Source organism: Parasteatoda tepidariorum, chromosome X1, assembly GCF_043381705.1.
Source record: "Parasteatoda tepidariorum isolate YZ-2023 chromosome X1, CAS_Ptep_4.0, whole genome shotgun sequence".
In the NCBI taxonomy this organism is placed as follows: Eukaryota; Metazoa; Arthropoda; class Arachnida; order Araneae; family Theridiidae; genus Parasteatoda; species Parasteatoda tepidariorum.
The window spans coordinates 77,445,238-77,462,278 of record NC_092214.1 but is presented as its reverse complement, the minus strand read 5'-3'; the positions used below and the strand labels follow the sequence as shown (position 1 = coordinate 77,462,278).

General features: G+C 29.1%; 1 protein-coding gene across 1 annotated transcript in view; it reads right to left on the bottom strand.

Moving 5' to 3' along the window:
- LOC107443595 (chitin synthase chs-2) overlaps positions 1 to 16,480 on the bottom strand; it is an 84,886-nt gene extending 68,406 nt beyond the window's left edge. The window contains exon 1 of the mRNA XM_043053560.2: positions 16,362 to 16,480. The gene's annotated coding sequence lies outside the window, so the exon portion shown is untranslated. The remainder of the gene's footprint in view (positions 1 to 16,361) is intronic.
- Positions 16,481 to 17,041: the final 561 nt, after the last annotated feature.

Genomic DNA, 17,041 nt, shown 5'->3' with positions numbered 1-17,041 from the left:
TACTGTAGCGTATCTACCATTACAAAATTACAATTCACTAGTACATAAGACGTGTTAACTCGATTCTATGATGGGGTTCATAGATGAAGGTTAACATTGTCGATAACAACTCACTTCCCACAATCTTTTCCTTTTATTCTGCTGAAATAAGAAATCACTTGTTCATTCGTAAGATATTTTTCTGGGCAAACTTTTTCTTTTCATCTATTGTAACACGTCTCATCATCGTGACAACATTCCGTGCAGTAAATTTTATTACCTGTTTTTCCTCCTTTAGTAAAACATGGCTGTAGAAACTGTTTTTGATTTTGATTAGGACGCATAATTTTTCTTTTTGGTTTCAGTGCCCATTCCAGTTGGGATACCATAGTTGAAAAGTTTTCATTTCTATTAGATGTGCCAGCAATTTAAAGAAAAATTAGTAGTTTGGAAGTCTATTTTTTTGTTACTGTCTCCATTTTTCTAGAAAACATGTTTTTAGCTTTGTCCACTCCTGATAATATTAATTTCGGAATAGTATGTTCTTCTCTTGCTATATGCAAAGACAATTCATCTGCAGTTTCAAATGTAAAAATACAGTTGTCTTCAGAACAAAATATGAAGTTAACAAACTTACGGATAAGAGAAATCAATTTATGATTTTAATTTTTGTCTAACTTTTGTTTTGTGCTGAATCGGATTTCTGTTTGAATGCTACAATTAAATTTTATGTTGTTATAAGGAACTTTTCTTCCTGTTCCGATTTCAAAATATTTTGATACATCGTTAGATTCATATTTTATATATATCGTTAGATTCATATTTCATATATATCGTTAGATTCATAATTCATAAAAAATATTGTTAGATTCAATTTCTATAACTGATGCTTTAGTCTTTTTCATTCATCATTTAAAAATAAGCGCATCATGCACATCTTTAGCTGATATTACATCATTACCTTCACATACATATGTTCTAATAAACATTTTAGCAATTGCATTCTCTCGATCAGCTTGATCTTTACTTCTTTGGGGTTCATTATAGTCATGCCTAAGTATTTTTATCCCCCAAGTTCACCATCAAATACCGGCTTTCGCTGCATATATTGCCAGAATAACAGCCTGCATTGTCAGTCTTCACATGTAGTTTCTTCATGCTTGGAAAATCTAACGTAAACTGCTAGAGTTGTGATGTTATTTTTTTGCAAAATTTTACAACACAAATAAGAAAGAGTTGAGATACAATGTTTTTCATGTATAAAATTAAAAATTGTTGTTCATAGTTTAATTAACTTTTAACATCAAAATTAATGGAGTTATTGGATTAGTCCTAAAAGAATTTTAGACAATAAAACTAAATACAACTACTTTTACAATTCATACTTATCAAAATTTATTAAAAATATAAATTTCTATTAACAAATATATGGAAGATATATAGTAAGAAGAGAAATTGACGAAACTACTTAAATAAGGCCTGAATACATATGCAATTATCCAGTGTGGATCCTTTTACTGTCCCAAGCTTAAAGGTATCTAACTTATTATACAAGAAACTATTAAATAAATAATTCACACACATTTTGTATTTACAAAACAAATATTTTACAGCATTACCTTTATGTATTTCTGCTTTATACAAATTGTAAATGTCAATGATAATAAAATATTATTTTAAATGGGTAACCAACAAGATTATATACAATTAAATGTTAAAAATATCGGTTTTTATCGTGACATGCATTATAGAAAGTAAAGTGTTCGAGTAAGTTGCTTCGAGAAAGAAAATACTGAAACATGGTATGCTAAGAAAATGTTTTAATTTTTTTAAAGCTACATGCCTCAATAAATTTTACTTTTTTGGATAGACTAATAATGGAGTAAAATAAAGGTAAAGAAATTATTTCAATATACACTCCTCAAAAGTGAAATTACAACACCAAGAAATAATGCACGTAGCGTCATGCAAATTTCAGGAGCGATAGTAGTGAGATGGATATGCAAATGATTAAAAAAACAGACTAATAAAATCATTATAAAGCAATTTATTCAATATCTAATATGGCCACCTCGGGCAGCTATACAGGCCTCAATCCGGCGAGGCATGCTATCAATGACTCCATTGATGGTTGCCTGAGGTAACCCTTGCTAAGCCACATCCACTGCTCTGCGCAGATCATCGATGGTTTGCGCCGTTGGTCCTCTGTTCATGCCACGTCCAATGAGATCCCATAGGTGTTCTATGGATTCAGATCTGGAGAGGCTGCCGGCCAGGGAAGGATGTCAAATCCAGTCAGGCTGTTAAGAGTTCGCCGTGCGACATGCGGCCTGGCATTGTCTTGCTGGAATACCGTGTTGGGTGCGCCCTGCAACAAGGGCAGAACAACGGGATACACAACTTGTGTGACGTAGCGGTCCGCTGTCAAACTGCCGTGAATGTGTACCAGGGGCGTTCTGCGATCAAACATTATGCCACCCCAAACCATGATGCCCGGTGTAGGACCGTTGTGACGCTCGGCGTAATGGGCTGGTTCGTAGCGTTCTCCGGGTCGCCGCCATACCCGTCGACGGCCGTCATTTCTCCACAGACAGAAACGAGATTCATCCGTGAACAATACCCGATGCCATTGGATGGTCCAGGTACGATGACGATGACACCACGCCAGGCGTCTAGCCCTGTGTAAAGCGGTCAACGGTACCCCTGTTGCTGGTACCCGTGCACGTAACTGTACTTCATGCAATCTGTTGCGTATGGTTTGGGTGGACACAGATCCACCTGCTCCTGAAGGCAACCGGCTTCGGATGGCACGTGCCGTGGAGAAAGGGTCTCGAATAGTCAACTGGCGAATACGCCGGTCTGTGCGCTCTGACGTGCACCTGTGCGCACCACTTCCTCTTCGGCGTGCACGTAGACCTTCCTGAATCCATCGTGTGACACAACGTTGGATGGTACTCACGTTGTGCCCAACACGAGTTGCTATTGCGCGCAGCGACAAACCAAGTTCATGGAGTTCGATAATACGGTCACGTTCCCCGGTCGTAACTGATGGTATTGAGCTCGCCGACGTCTCAGAGGTATTTTCGACGCTTTTTCGAAAGTCGCAAATGCTACGCAAAACCTCAGATGCCGTTTATGAGAAGGGAAACTTGCTGGCCTTTATAGCCCGAATATGCGTACCACGTGATCAGATGCGTGCGCAAATTTAATCATTTGCATATCCATCTCACTACTATCGCTCCTGAAATTTGCATGACGCTACGTGCATTATTTCTTGGTGTTGCAATTTCACTTTTGAGGAGTGTATTTATGCCGCAAAAAGTTATGGCAGTTAAAATATTGGTAAAATTTGAAAATCTTCAAGTTTCAACTTCAAATAATTAGGAGCGCATAAAATATGCCTCAATTATATAAATAATTTTTAAAAGTATTTTGCTTATCTTTCAAATGATACATTATTTACCGTGGCAACTAGAAAGCGCAAGCTATAGTTAATAGTTGAAAATTGCAAAAAACATCAAAAACGCTTCTTTTTACGACCTTCGGTGACCTTGTGGCAACAACTTGCCACAAACTTTTCACCCATTTTACAAAGTTCAACATCCTTACTTTTCAGATATTTAAATTATTGGAGGCACTTAGTTTGCGCTAAGAGCTATGGGTCATTGCAATTTCCATGTAGTGCAAAAGCGCTGAAATTTCCCTGCAACGCTCTGAGCTTTGAGGGGCATAAAAAATGAACAACTCAACTTTGGGACAAAAAATTTTATATTTTGTCTATTGACGAGATGTGTAACATATAGTAATTTTTTGGAGAGAATCTGAGATGGCATGAATCACCCGATAATGTTAGGTGTGACAGTTTATTAGATTCTTGCTCTTAAAGGCAAATTGCTTCCAATTCGCAATATTATTTCGTGAATACAATTTCTTTTATCGTAGTGCTGAGATCTAACATTTTTTGAATTCATGAAAGGACTGTCTTTAAAATAAAGGCGTTATCCCGAATCCTCTAAGAAACATTTGATTTTATGTCTGTCAATATTCAATACAATAAATTCCAAATCAAATAGTATATGTGTTATATAACATCTTTAGTACTTAAAGTAGAACTCTTACTTTAAATTTGATTTATTGGATTATATTTAGTTTGATTTTGTATATCCAGTTTAATTTTGCGTCGACTAAAAAAGTTGTTTTACGCGCGTTTCAAATTTTACTTCATAAGTGTAGTTCAGTATAGTTTAAAAAGTTTCGTGTTTTTTTATTAATTTTTCACTTTTTCTTTCAAAAAATAATCGCAGATTAAAGTTACATTTGCTTGAGTGAACACTGTAGCTACCATTTAAATTTTTATAGATGCAAGAAGATTTTTTATCTTGTAAAATATAATCTTTTGAATAATCGGGCTTTTAAATAATCTTTTGAATAATCGGGCCTTTAAATAATATTTTGCTAAAACTAGGTGATTCCGCTGTAAATTGTAAAAAAACGGCCTCTTTATACGATGTTCCAAAATATAATCCATAATAAAAAATAAAATATCTTTATTTATTTATCATACTTTACGCTATTTCTAAATATTTTTTTTTTCTTGAAAAGCTTTCGGCATTTTCAGTGCATTTTTAAAGACATTAGAAACAAACTCATTTTGTTAAAAACTCAAATTTTAAATTTCGTTCTATTTTAAATTTTATTTCGATATTAAATTTTTTGAAGCAGTTAGTAATAAATAAAAATTTATTGAATGAGTTATTAAAATAATTAGCAAGAAAATTTTTCGACTCTCTTGACATTATGAAACGCAAAACTTTCATATGATTGTTGTTTTTTTAAATTTATTTCAATATTAAATTGATTGAAACAGCTTTTAGAGGAAAATGTTAAACTTTATCATACAAAATTAGTCATTAACAATTGTAAATTTTTTGTATATTTTTTTAATGTATTTCAATATTAAATTAATTAAAACAGCTACTGAAGGAAAATCTTTAGCTTTATATTGTAAGATAAATTATTAGCAAATCCAGAATTTTAATATAATTTTTTTTTAAAATTTGCTTCGATATAAAATTATTTAAAACTAATACTGAAGAAGGCAAACCCAGCTTTTTAAGTTTAATAATGCAGAATTATTCATTAGCAAACCCAGAATTTTTGAAAGATTTTTTTTGTTGTTTGTTTCAATATTAAATTTTTTGAAGCAGTTACTGAAAGTAATTTCTAAGCTTTATAATGCAAGATTAGTCATTTTTTCCGGTAATAGAAGGCCTTCAGCACAGCAACGAGCGCTGTAGATTATCACAGAATCTGCAAAGTATTTTTAATCTCAGATTATTTAAAAAAAAAATGGAAAAAAAGAATGGCAGAGGCTCCTTTTTAAAACATCTTTAAACTTGTTTCAAATAAAAATTAAAGAGCTGAATTGAGAGAAGACAGCAATGAATAAGATGAAAATATTATTATTATTATTAATTGTTACTTGATAACGGGCTCAACTGTAATGGAATTTATTCCATTTTTTTAGAATCACTGTTTAAAGTTATTTATGATTTACTGATTTTTTAAATCAAAGATAAGATTTTAAGAAGGGAAAATTAAGAAAAAGAAAATGAGCTTTTTCTGTTAAACAGAACGAAATTTATACAATACTACATTCGCATAATACCTTTTATAATTCTGTAAAATGTCATACACTGCAAGAAAAATTTATGTTTTCAAAGACTTTTTAATTTCTAGAAGATGTATATATTTTTTTCTCCCTTAAACTAAAGTTGTATTTAAAAAAAACTGGGCTGTTTTTTAGTAGTAAAAATAATGCATGAAAAACACTGATGAGAGATTGAATGCAGTAGAGTTAGTCAGAATGTAATTAATTTGTACTTGTACTTGTAATCAATTATGTATTACAGTTTTAATCGTGATAATAATCAAACATACATACGAATACAATTGTAAATGTATTTTCAGCTACTATTGAATTGCAAATACAAGTTACAAAGATCCATGATATTATATTTTATTTCATAACTTACGTTGAATAGTCGACCCAAAACTGAGTTTACAATTAGCAACGTTCAACCTTGTAGCCTAGTAATTTTGAACCCAACACAGAAGACAAAGGAAACCCTGGATTAAGCATTGGAACAAACTAGTTTTCGTGGAAGGCTTTTTCTTGGAGCTAAGCCATTGCGCGTGACATGGAGAGGAAACCACGAAAATCTACCGTGGTTAATTCAACGACAAGTGGATTATAACCCATGGTCTGTCAACTTAATCTGCCTAATTACTTACCGATTTTAAATTTAAACAACATCAAGTTTTAAGGCATAATTTTTAAGGACCTTTTTTCAAATTTTGCTACATGTACGTACATACTACATGTAGGTTTGGCTGAATTTTTACAATAATATCTCCGTCTGAGTATGCTGCAAACATGATTAGACTAGTGAAGATAGTACTGAAGAATCACTTCATAAGTTCTGTTAGAGGGGTCATTATATATGATTATAATTTCATTTCAATATTAAATTCATTGATACTGTTAGTAAAGAAAATTTTTTATCTTATTAATGTGAGTTTGTCATTAGCAAATGCAAAATTTTCATAAGCGAAAAATTAATGAATAAATAATATGGCGCTACACATTTTTCCAGTTTCTGTGTAGTTATAAATTTTTTTAAAAATTTCTCGCTATCCTTTTTTATTTATTGATAAAAGCGTCCAAGTACCAAAATGAAACATTTTGACCGAGAAAAGAGTCAAAATTTGGCTAACGTTTTTGAGTTGTTCCGAATTAGGTCAAAGAGAGACTTCCTGAAAATCATTTCGCTTTGATATTAACATAGAAATGTTTATTTTTAAAGGATACCGATTTGGAAGTAAGAAATACAAAAGTAAGAGGTAAAAACATAAGTAATTTTTGGAAAAAGGACAGATTTTAAAATTGTTCTTCTATTTTTAGCTATTGTTTATTTATTTGGTAAAATAAGAAGACTTTGCACATAAAACTTAAAAAATAAAAATAAATAAAAAGTAGTAAAATTTTTTTTGCTGTTATATCTCCTTACAACGAAGTAATCCTACAGTTTATTTCCTTTTATAATGAACTTTTTATCAGAATATTAAATAATAATTGAAACATTCTATTTATAACGAAAATGTTGTCTTCGTGAACAAATTTTTCAGTATTTTTTTTTTTCGATTTTCGTCAATTTCAAAATTTTTTATATTTTTATATTTCCGATTTCCACAATCTTTTCTCCATTGAAGCAGGTGGGACGGACACCGATGTCTCTTTTATTTTATTATTTTTTTCTGACGCTCTAATTACATATACATATATACATATACATATACATATATACATATACAAATATACATATACATATACATATATACATATACATATATACATATACTTACATATAAAATATGAGCAAAATAAATAAATAATAGATGATTCTTTAGTTACGTGTGTTACTACAAATGTGCGTGTTTAGTAAATAGGTTTATAAAGCATTTTACAACTCTACCCTTTATAGTAAACTTGTTAGATATTTTTCAATTTGCTTTCTTTAATTAGTTGTTAAATCTACATGTGTCCTAAGTTTTCTAAGAGAAGATTTAAGTTCAATAATTTGAGGATGCGAAAAAAAATCTGAAATTTTGTTACGTGTGTTACCTTTTATATTGCTACATACTTGAAATTTTGAATATATATACATTTAATTCTGTGAGATAAAAGTGAGTAAAATTAAAATATTTATTTTGTGGAAAGATTTATTATCAAAGGTGAGTTTAGTGATTTTTTTAAAACTTTTTTCTTACAATATATATGTTTTTTTTTAATTCGGTGAAATTGATGCGTTACGTGTTACCCTTTCAGAATATTTCAACTGAAAAATCACAAATATTCCATCAAAATATTTATTTACTTTTAATTAACAAAAGAATACCCATTTATTTTAACAAATGAAGCAGTTCATGGTTCGTGCAGAAAATTTTACCTCTTCTTTCCATTGGTTTAGTGAGCAAAATGGAGCTTATTTCCAACACACGTATTTAATCAAAATCATCATTGTTAGAACACTCATAATATGTGTCTTTTCCATTCTTTCATAAATATTGAATTTTCAGTTTTCAACCATTTGCATTTGTGTCCATAAGATGTCCGAAATAGAACACGTAATATGTATCTTTTCCATTTTTTCGTAAATATTGAATTTTCAGTTTTCAACCATTTGCATTTGTGTCCGTAATATGTCCGAGATGGAACACGTTTCTGAAAGATTTTTAATTGGAAAATTACACAGCAGTTATTGCAATATTAAACATTTTCAAATGTAAATATCAAGAGGGGACTATACGGAAACTGACTGCATGTGCCTCAATCGTGCAGCCTAATCGTGAGATACTTAAATGATACGCATAGCTTTTATACTTTGAATTACGGTTAAAAAAAATTTTTATCACAAATCACACAATTTTGAAACCTAAGCTGAATGTTTAGGATGTAACTGATTAAAAACAGCATAAGCTTTCCTTAGAAACGTGGTTAGATAGTACACTGTTAAAATTTTTATTCTAAAATAACAGTAAAATAACCGGCAGCAACCTGTCCATCCAGTTAACCATGAAGTATACGGTAAAGAACATTTTTTACATTTACCGTTTTGAAACCGTTTACAACTTTTGTGGTTAAAACACCGTGAATGCAAAGCTATACAGTTTTTTAACCATTTACAACCAGCATGGTTTTAAAACCGAAAAATGAAGTTGAACTGGACATTGGAGCTAGGCTTTTCTTTGGATATTGGGCATTGGAATTAGGTTGATGTTGAGTTGTGTTTTATCAAATGAATCATGGAATGTGATTTAATTAGTTTCTCTAGTTGTTTTACCTATCGCAAGAGATAGGTAATACTAGCCTTTTTCGTGTTAAGCAGCTTTATGGTGCTGCCACTTATGAGTGAATGAGAATATCGTATTCCAATACTGTCGTGCAATTGAAGAAACAAAGTAAGTGCTTCACGATAGATTCCGAGAAAAGTGGTTTGAAAACATTTTTTTTTTTTTTTTTTTTTTTTTAATGNTTTTTTTTTTTTTTTTTTGATTGCTAATGGTTTGGACGCTAAAACAGAATTTCAGAAAACTGATAAACAAAATTTATTTAAAAAAAAATGTTTTTGCAGTATGTAGTTTATCGTACACAGATGCCAAATATATAAAACTCTCAATTTTGAATTTTTTGTCGCTTACGCTGATTTTTAAATTGCTCGACAGAATAGCCCAGGGTCATAAATTGGACAATTGGAGTGCAGGACACTGGAAACTTTTCATGCGTAGAAGAGAATAGAGGAAATATTGTGGTGTCAACGCTGGGACTTGGACTCCTGTTCTATCGGTCATGAGATTGACAGATTACCCCTCTCAGCGAAAATATGTTCCCAGCTGTAATGAACTAAGTGCATCATTAACTGGGCCTATTTGGTACTATAAAATTCCAGTTGTTTATTCCTATTGGGTGAAAGCTATTAATAAACGGTTTTTCTCACAGTTAACAGTTTGAATACCATCTTATTTATAATTATTCAACTATTTTTTTGAATATGGTAATATAATAGTTAAACCAATTCTTATTTAACCAATTTTTCAGAGATATTTCTAACTATGTATTCCCTTCTTTTGCCAGAATTCATCCAATTAATACAGATAACCATTTCATCTTTCAATCCTGGCATAGTGTAAACAAAGTCACTTCTTTAGTTAAAATCATTTATTAGTGAATCAAATTCCTCTGACATATTTAGTGAAGAACGTTTTGAAAGTTCAAGTTCGCTTAGCTAAACCAGATACTACAACAATTTTCTTTTTTAGCTAGTTAGGGAGACTTTTGAACGATTTGCGATTGTTGTTCTCATCTGTTCTTTCATATTTTTCTTGTGTTTGCATTTCTGAACCCGCCCTGTTACATTGGCCTTATACTGCTTCTTTGTAATAACAACTAATTTTATTTACTTTTTCTTCCCGTAGAAATTCTTTTATTTTCTTGACTTTGAACTGCAGAATGGGTGCTTTTTCCTTTCTTTGCACCTTTTTATTCCTTTAGCTTCTGATGAGGGTACTTTTTTAGACTTATCCATATTGAAACAATTTAAAAAATTCATTTGAAATATTCTATTTAAACCATAAACAAATAACAAGTAGAAGTAGAGTTGAGTTGTTCTGTGTACCTTATAGTTCTTCCGCGTATAGTCAAGGAAACAAACAAGTTGAATCCGTGTTAAGTTGTTCCATGTTTCTTATTAATGTTCCATACAATCAAGTTTAAAAAAAAAATATTTAAAAATTTAAAAAAATCAAGTAGAAATTTAGTAGTTCGATGCTCTTTATTTTTGGTCTATCCAGACAAGTGAAAAATAATTTTCATTTGAAAAAAATTTACATTTAAAATAAAGAGTAAAAGTAATTCTATCTCACTTAACAGTAAAGCGACTAATTTTGTTACGTGTGTTACCTTCAGTTAGATTAATTTTTAAATAAAATTATTGATGGTATAAATTCAAGAATTTTTCCATTGAATTACTAGCCTTCTTAATTTATAAAGCAAAAATATGTAATATTTTCTCGATTATTAAAGTTTTTATTGTCAAACTTTTTTAAATATGCTACGTGTGTTGCTGAATAATTAGAATATCTCCTTTAATCAATCAAAAAATGTAAGCCAAATTTAGAAGAAAAATTTTTTAACAAAGATAAAGAGATAAATTAGTGCTATATTGTATTAAAAACTATTTTAAAGCTCTCTAATATTTTCAGAATTCTATGAGAATACAGCACAACAATGTATAGAACCAGTGTTAAATTTCAGCGTCTACAATTTTACTAAATATATTTTAAAATCTCAAAATACATCTGAACTATTATAAAGTGAACATTTTATAGATTCTTATATAATTTTATTTTTAGTTTTATGATAATTTTGAATATTTAGTGTTTCAGGACCACTTTTAATGGCCTTAATAATAAATAAAGCTTTAAGAATAAGGAAAACAAAACCGAAAAATTGTAAAGACTGTTTAGGTCGTTTAAAAGAAATATTTATTTTTAGACATATTTATGTAATTGTATTCAAATAATGCATCTTTAAACTTTTTTTGGATGTTAGTTTTGATTTTACTTGCCGAGTGTGGAAACAATCTAACTTTGTAATCTCATTCGCACATAAAATTAAAGCTTCAGAAATTTTTTTTCTCAATACCACCGGGATATTGATATTCGCCATTCTGGTATCAAAAGGGCAGATGTACTGATCCCTTTTTCAGGGGCACCACATTAGGTAGGCAAACGTTGCCCACAAAGTAAGAAGGTCAGATAATACCAAGAGAGAAGAAGGAAAGAGCATCCTCTAATTGGGATTCGATCCCGATACCTTTCTGATATGAGGTCAGCTCCCTGACCACCATACAGAGTTCTCGGCACTATTAGAAATTATTGATTGATAAGTGTGTTTTCAACAAAAGATAGTAGTATTCGACTCATTAAAGAATTAATTTTTATAGTATTAAAGTTTTTATATAATATTTAATAAAATGTATTTTTTATTAGTTAACTTGTTGGTCATACAAAAATCAAGAAAGCCTAGTAACACTATTATTTATTAAGATAACTTTTTACGGATAAAATTTTTACATTAAAATGAAAAATTTAAAATGGATCCTTATTTTATAAGTGTAATTAATTCCTAACATCAATTTTCTTATTGTATTAATTTTTAATCGATAAAAACTTGAAATATCAGTAAGTAGTTTTCACACTGTATACCATTGCTATCATTCAAAAGTAAATTTTTTAACTTTTTAGGCAAAAATACTCATTGTAGTTTGAGTTATATTTAATACAACTATATATTAAAAATCAGCATATTAAGTTGAAATATTGAAAAATATTTCAGTGTTAGCAAAACGAAAAGCTCCTAATATGTGCTTATAAAGTTAAGATGTTTAATAAAATGTAACAAATTTAAAATAATTAAGATTAATAAAATAAAAAAGTCGTATTTATGCATTTTATTTCGTAGTACTCAAACTATTGTTTCCGAAACAACTTAAATTCATTTTGACATTTAAAATTGTATACTTCCAAGTTATGTAAAAATATTTATAACTTAGATTTCAAAAAATAACTCCTAATGAAAATAAACTGTAAAGATTATAAATAATCTGAAGAAAATATATTTTGTATGAAATTATCTTTGAACAAATTAATTTTATAATTGTGTGCAAATTGTTCCATAGATAATAATAAAATGCAAAAAAGAGAAATTTATGTGCTCAAACTTGCGACACTTGACGTCATATTTTCCAAATTGCGGCAAATCTCCACATTTTGAGGATCAAGAGTTTGAATCCGTTGGCAAAAATGTTATGTTTGTTTATACGTTTTTCCGCAGGACTATCGCACCTCTTGCTTTAATGGCCTACGACAATTTCTGATTTCATAACTTAAAATATCATCTGCTCTTTTTAATTATCATATCTAAAGTTAACCTTATAAAAATTAATATTAGATGTTAGTAAGTAAAAATCCGATCATTCGATCTAATTCCGCCATTTAATTTTTGATTTTCCCGCTTCGTACTATTTAATTTTACATATTAATGCACACAAAAAAAGAAATTCTGTTAAAATTACCATACTGTATGGTAATGATACTTCTGCTGGAAATAAACCACAATTCTAGTTAATAAAACCAAAATATGCATTATTTGAATAATTTAGTTGAAAAATTTCCTTTCATATGATAACAGGTAATCAAAAATTTTGTAATTCAGAATTATAGTTCTTATTACTACACATTTTGTGAAAAATACAAAAATGAAAAGTAACCAAATCAATGCTTTTTAAACAATGCTCTAAGGTACCATGATAAAACTACTAAATTTAACCTCATTTACCAAGTTTTATCACGCATTATAAAACTATGTTTTATTGTTAATTTAGCCAACATAATTACCAAACACTTCAGTAAAAACTACCGAGTTTTTTGGTGTTCCTACGAGCTAGAAATATGGTAAATTTTATCCCATTCTGGAAGTTTTGATCATACTTTTTTTCACATTGTATTTATGTAAAATGAATGAACTTTCCTTATTTGTAATAACAATTAAAAATCCACCCTCAGTAAAAAAAATATTAAATTTAGATTTCTTTCCTTCAACTTTCTTTTTTTTTTCTTTTTTTTTTTTTTACATTAAGCATAGTTTTAGCATAATTTGATTTTAGTACTGACATAAGATATTTTTGGTTTACAATAATGTGTCCTTGAACTATAAAATGAGCAAAATGGAAAACAAAATCTAGCTTTTTATTTAATCCAATTTTTCCATGTACTAACACAAAATATTAATGTTTCTAAGTTGCTCTTAACCACTTGCAATATTTTTTTAGCAATATGTAACAGAGAAGAAAGTAAACTTGGAAATGCAAGAAAAAAAATTAAAAAGAAATTCAACCTAAATTATTTTTGATATAATCAATAAACAAATAAGTGCAACTTAATTATTTTTAATTATAGGACACGTTTATAGAATATCAAATTATAGAATACGTTTATAGTGTTCCGAAATTTTCTGTGGAGAGCAGTTTGAATGCATTTAAAAAAAATTGAAAGTAATTTTCTGAATGTTTCATGAATTTGATGTCATAAATGATATATATATATATTCGGCACGGCACACTATTTAAATTTATTTATATAAATTCATTTTATACAGATTTCGTAACTTTCGATTTGGTTTAAGTGCAAAAAATTCCAAATCAAAATTATATGAAAGCTGGATAAAAATATTAGCCCTCAAAACTGAAAATTTAATTGTAGTAACACGAGGAAAAATCACTGTTTTCTTCTAATGTTGACCTGTTTTCGAAACACAACGAAATACTTTTGAAATTTAGTTACATTTTCTTTTAATGTGACATATTCTAAAGATTCTAACGCTGGAAAATACAAATGTTGAGAGTATTATTTTGCGGGATGGTTTGAGGTGCACACCAAGTGTTTGAAAACAAACGTTTGGTGGGTGTCACAGACCCGGGCCACCTTGAAAGTGGGAGGTAACAACAGATGTGAGGAAGTGGGATGCAGGGTCACCAACTTCTTTTCTAAACACTGTTTGTTTTGATTCATCTTTGCATCAATTTTTTTCTTACAACTTATCGAAATTTGTTGGACTCAAAAACTTGATGAAATCTGTTCGCCTCTTTTATATAAACATCTCGCAACTTCTTATAACAAATTTTGATTTTTATATGTTTAAAAAATAATATATGCTAAATATCGTGTTACATCTTTATCTATCTTACAACATGTTGTAAAATACGCCTAATTTATGTGCAAACAGACAAAAAATATTTTTGCAATGATGATTTAAAATATTAATGCAATTCTTGTGTTTCTGAGGAGAATTAGAAAATATAAACTAATAGACACCTATTATCTTTTAGATAAAATTAATGTGATGGTACAGTTACTTTATTAATTATTATTGCATTATATAACTATTTATTATTACATTATAAATTAAAACTAAGAGTCATTTGAACTGAATATTAATAACAAAGGGTTTATTAATATTACTAGAAAATTAATATCATTATCAAACTGATACTTAAAATATTTTCTTTCTTCTAATAATATTTAAATATTAAAATATTATAATATTTTCTTTAAAAAAATTTTAAAAAAATCTTTATAATACTTTCTTTCTTTTCTCTAATGAAAAATATTTATGTTTCAGGCGAACATAATTTTACAAATTACAGAACTTAAATGATTTCAGATTTATTCAGAATAATAAATCAATCAACAATTAGAGCAACAAATTTTTTTTTTTTTAATTTCCCCATATGTCCCAAAAAGGGTGAAATCAATAACAGTTCGGAAAGGTTTTTCAATTTAAATTCATATATAGTAAAACAAAAACGATGCGTTCTATCATCCATTTCAAACTTACGTTATGAGCTCCAGTTTAAATTTTAGGCACTCTAGCTAGCCGGAAAATGGTCACAACTTTATTAACAATAAATTCCCTTCAGAGATAAATTCTGATTGTAGCTGTCAGAAAGTGATTAAAACTTGTATTGTCCTCAGGCGTGAAGTGCTCGGATGAGATTTAAGCATTCCAGTTAGACGAAAAGTATGTATATTTATGTGATAGAGATTAATCCTTTGTCAACAAAAAAAGTTCCTGAGAATATTAATTTTTTCTTATGCATATATATCTTCAACTCGCTAATTTAAATACATTTTGAACAGAAAATGAAAAAAAAACCGTGAGCTCTATAATGTCTTTAACTTTTTAATTTCCTATTAAATTACTTTTTCTTTTTCTCTTAATTAGGAAAAGAATTATACATTTGTTAACTTAGAGCAATACATTTAAAAATGCAACAATTGCGTTTAGTTTAAAAATCGAAGTAGATTCAATATGACACGTAGCAAACATTATTTATAATTGTTTTAAATAAAAAAAGAAATAACATTTAATATCAAAATCTAATTTTAATTTGATGAATTTTGTGGGAGGTACAAGTAAATGATTGTTCGTAATCTTTTAGTAAAAGAATGTTTTAATTCAAAGTAAAAGTCCCCCTTGTGTATTAAAAGTTTTCCTAATTGGGTTATTTCCTCTGTGCTCGCATAATGAGCATTTAATTCAGTTACTTAAGAATGCGTAAGCAATAAGTGAGGATAAGTTGATGAGTAGTAGAGCAAAATATTGAAAAAATATGTGAGATAATAAAAGTTAAAACTTAAACTAATTTATACAAATATCTATTCCAGTGATAAATAATAATGAAATGTCTCCATTGGAAAGAAAAAGAAAACTGAACTATCATACAAATATACTAAATTAACTAACCAACATGCAAAAGATCTTTAAACTAAAAAAAAAAAAAAAAAAAAAAAAAAAAAAAAAAAAAAAAAAANAAAAAAGGACATAATCGATTAAGAAAAAAAAATAATGATCGATATGCAAACGGAGAATATTGAATGCGCGGGAAACTTTAATGTATGCCTTAAATCAATTTGAGGTAGAACAAAAATTTGCCGGCTTTAATGCATGTGCGACGATAAAGAAAAGTACGAGCAAAATTTTAAAATACCAACTACCAAAGCATTAGCAAAAATATTGAAATATAAAACACTAAAAATATATAGCTGATTTTATTTATTTACCTTTTCAGTTAAAAAAACAATTTCTTTTCGTACTTTTTTTATACTTGTGAGATAGAATTTAGTTATAATTTCTTCAACGTAATAATGAAATTTTTTTTGATAAATTGATGGAAGCACTCGCAATTAAACAAAAATCTTACCTTTAATTGCAATAATATCCTCGATTAATCGCAGACTGTTCAAATCTCATCTCTTAGCGCGTCGCACTCCCAGAATTGACCTTATCTAGTTGCGCACTTAAGATGCTGTGTGGTTGGTGGCCCAGTTTCTTTGCATTTGACAGCCTATGGGCATGCACTCGGGCGTAACGATTCACTACTCATCGCAGTTGTTTCAATGAGAAACCCTTTAATTCTTAAAACAAAAGAATTTTCTTCTTACTAAAGTAAGTTTCAAATATATATGGTTGATTTTTCACCGAGCTGAACAGTTCCATTAAATGCGAGATTGATTTACCATTTATTTTTTAAAGAGAAATTTGAAGAATTTCAAGATCATACAAATTTTCTTATTTTTTTTTTACATCCTCTAATTCAGGGCTTTTCTAACTAGGGGGTGGCTAATGAAGGAGGTAAAATTGCAAACTTTATTGAAGGTTCCTTGTAATAAAACATCTTAATTTTTCTTTTTTTTTTAATTTTTAAAAAAAAAACACTTTGAAAACATAAATGCATAGAAAACTCAATTACCTCATACTTATTGAGAGAAGCAATGATTAATATCATCATACAATGATTTATATGATGAAAAAAACAAAAATATATTGCAAAAATTGCGGTTCCTTGGTTTAAAATCGGATAAAAAGATTTTAAAATTGAAA